The sequence below is a fragment of the Haemaphysalis longicornis genome, unplaced genomic scaffold, assembly GCF_048455015.1.
Source record: "Haemaphysalis longicornis isolate Haplotype H1 unplaced genomic scaffold, Haemaphysalis longicornis Haplotype H1 scaffold_2, whole genome shotgun sequence".
Lineage (NCBI taxonomy): Eukaryota > Metazoa > Arthropoda > Arachnida > Ixodida > Ixodidae > Haemaphysalis > Haemaphysalis longicornis.
Genome location: NW_027526295.1, coordinates 122162031 through 122165258, shown reverse-complemented (window position 1 = coordinate 122165258; position 3228 = coordinate 122162031). Strand labels below are relative to the sequence as shown.

Below are 3228 nucleotides of genomic sequence, written 5' to 3'. Positions count from 1 at the left end.
GACAATTACCCCTCCCTCTGGTCTTTACCTGGTCACCAAATTTCCTTGTTTTTTCATTCGTTAGCTTCTAGCGTAATACTCGCCCGCGTCCCTCCAACCTTTGCTTTTGGAATTCCATTTTATTTTTTTATTTCTCTCCTATTTTTAACTCCGCGTGCTCTTGTGCCCCGTACGTCACTCTAACTTTATCTTTTCGTTTTTGAGTTTCAGGACAGGCCTGTTCCAGGAATGTTGCCGTGGGTGGCACGTGCCATTTCAGTTGCCGGGTCATTGCTTTTTCTTTTGTGTGTGGGTTTGTGTGGTTTCCCCCCCTGTTTTCTTTTCTCTTTTTTTCCTTTTTTCCTCGACCTAGTTATTTCCCCCCTTCTCTACCTTTTCTTTTGACCTGAGGCTTGCAGATAGTTTCTGATAAGGACCCCACTCTCAACGCCAGGTCTGCTTCCGGCGGTTCTGAGAACCTTTCCGTATTCCCCACGGCGCGTCAAGAAACACCCTCTCATCCTTTCTCTCCAAAAAGTCTCGAATATCAACCCCCGGCTGACTTCCCTGTAACCTACTTCGCGGCTCAAACTATACAACCTTCTTTGCCCCTCAATATCTCCCCGGACATACTCTCAAACCAATCCGCTTTCTCAATTTCACTTCCTTCTTTCCTTCTCCCCTCTCACCTGGGGACCTACCCCTATATAAAGCGTGCCAGCCAGGCGAGAGATTGCCCTGGCGAAAGCAAGACACTTTGCTGAAACGTTGGCAAAAATCGTGCTTTTACTTTGTTTAAAGTTGTTTTTTCTTATATATATATATATACTAGCGGTAGTACACGGCTGTGCCCGGGTGGGCCATTATATTAGGGACAGCAATGGGTATTTGTTAGTAGCCATATTAGGTTACTTCATTGGGAAGTGGTACACACTCGCGAGCGCCTGCCTGCTGTGAGTACATAGGCTCCTACTGCAGGCGCGTCGTGGTATTGTGAAACGAGTGGTACTCGTGTTTTACTCCAACTATCGCTGAACAAATTGCACCAAGATGGCGCGTTTGAGCGAATGAGTCAGCGAGTGAAAAAGGTTTTATTGAGCCGGCGAAGTGGGAGTGGTTCCCAATTCCAGAAAACCATGTGATGAGTGGGCAGCCTTCGCTCTGGAGGAAGTACTGTCTGGACATCCAGATCGCTGTTAGTCACCAGGTTTTATCACAGCTCAAGGTTTGGAAAAGTGGGTGGAAGAAGGAGGAGCTTGGTTTGCTTGCACTCTTCATATGATATGAGGTAGAGTGCCAGGTTGCAAACACAACTCTAATTCGGCAGGAGATTGCGCTGGGAACACATGATGGAGGTCGGCTGGGTGAGGGGTATTCTTCCTAGTAGGAAGTGCTATCTCAGAAGATATGAGCGATACTCATCGGTACAGTTTTATCATAAGTAACACGGGCTCCCTACGGGAGGCGCGAGGTTGCAGGAAGTCGCAGCAGATGCCCAGGGCTAACCTTCGCGCTTTTTACTGGTACATCTTCTCTTTTACATCTATGATATATGACACCTGCTGCTAAGGGAGACGCGTAGTTGCCGAAGGTGTCAACACATGGCGACCGTTAAGCGAACGCGGGAAAACTCAACTGAATTTTACATCCAAAAGGATGCAGGTTAAAAAATCTCGCGGGCCTTCTTATCCGCATGTTAGGCGACATCCTGAAAGCGGGTTTTGGGCAATTAAATGCGCAGCATTTTCAAGAAAAAACGAATGGAAGATATCAACTGGCTGGGTGGTTATTTACGAAAGTGTAAAACCACAGTGTTTTCCTGAAATCCCTATTGCCTCTATTGGGAGGGTGTCATTGAAAAATGTTGTAAAACAGTGTTGAGATACGTGAGTAAGTTGCCTATCTCAACAAAAACCAGTTCAATATCTCAGATGGTGGGCGGTAAAAAAATTAATACCTGAAAAACTATTGTACCGCTTTTCACTCTTTCCATTGTGGACTTTTTAAAATTTTAAGAAATATTGACCTCCAACACCGTAATCAGATTGTGCCCTTGCAATCTGTAGCAGTTTGAAAGAGCAGTTTGGCTAGACGTGTACATAACCTGTCAGGCCTTTTTGGCTCATCAGCCGTGTCATTTGTAAAAAAAAATTTAACCCTTTTAGCGGCGTCGCGTAGGAAACCCTTAAAAACGGTTCTGTGCATTCGTATGAGTAACATATTCTAGCAAAAATCAGTTGGATTACTAAATCGGTGAAAGATTTATTTGAGAATCTTTGGGAACACCGTTTTAGCTCCGGAATGCAGAATCATCTCGCTGGTGTAGGTTAGGGCGAAATCCAAAAAACTACTTTTTAGGTATTCTTAAGGGCTACTTATATCAGAAAAAAGCGCTTCGATATGTGAATGGGTGACCGAGAAAATCATGAATTCACGAAACCAAAATTTCGCCCTTTTCTTCGGTTAGGAGGGCAATTTCTGAAAAACCCGCCTTAGTAAGCACCTACTCAATGACGCAAATAAACTCGTGAAATTTCAAGTCTCTAGGTCTAACAGTATCGGCTGGGCGTTCATGAGTCAGTCAGTCAGTCAGTCGGGCACTTCTTTTTATAGGTATATATATATATATATATATATATATATATATATATATATATATATATATATATATATATATATATATATATATATATATATATATATATATATATATATATATATAGGGTTTGGAAATGAGGGGATTTTTTTTGTTTTTTTTTACCGTTAGTGACGTCACTTTTTTATTAATATTATAATAATTATTAATTACGTTAGAAAGAAAGAAAAACACGCGCCCAGAGTGGGGACCGAACCCACGCCTTTCGATTATATCTCGAATGCCTTACCAATTTGGCTATCTGGGCGACTGTGTCCTCCTTCACTTTCTGGGGTATTTATATTTACTACAACTGTATCTGACGCTTGAGGGTGGTAGCCAGCGCCACTCAGACTGCACGGGGAGAAGGGGACCTTCTTTTCAACCCCCGGGGGCGTGACGCGAACGTCTACAGCCTGTCATAAGTGGGTAACTGGCGGGAAACCCTCTTATGCTACCTTGGCATCAAGGCTGCCAGAACCGAGGCCCTCGCTAAGCATTCGCACAATAATAGGGTTTGGAAATGAGGGGCTCGTTAGGAAATATAGAAAGAAACGCCGGCAGTCTACAACGCCAAAGAAGGGATAAGGGCATGGTTAGAATTTTTTTTGTTT

General features: G+C 43.5%; 1 non-coding gene across 1 annotated transcript; it reads right to left on the bottom strand.

Moving 5' to 3' along the window:
• Positions 1-2810: 2810 nt before the first annotated feature.
• Trnai-uau (transfer RNA isoleucine (anticodon UAU)) lies at positions 2811-2882 on the bottom strand. The gene has a single exon. It is a non-coding gene; the product is annotated as a tRNA-Ile (tRNA).
• Between the last annotated feature and the right edge of the window lie 346 nt (positions 2883-3228).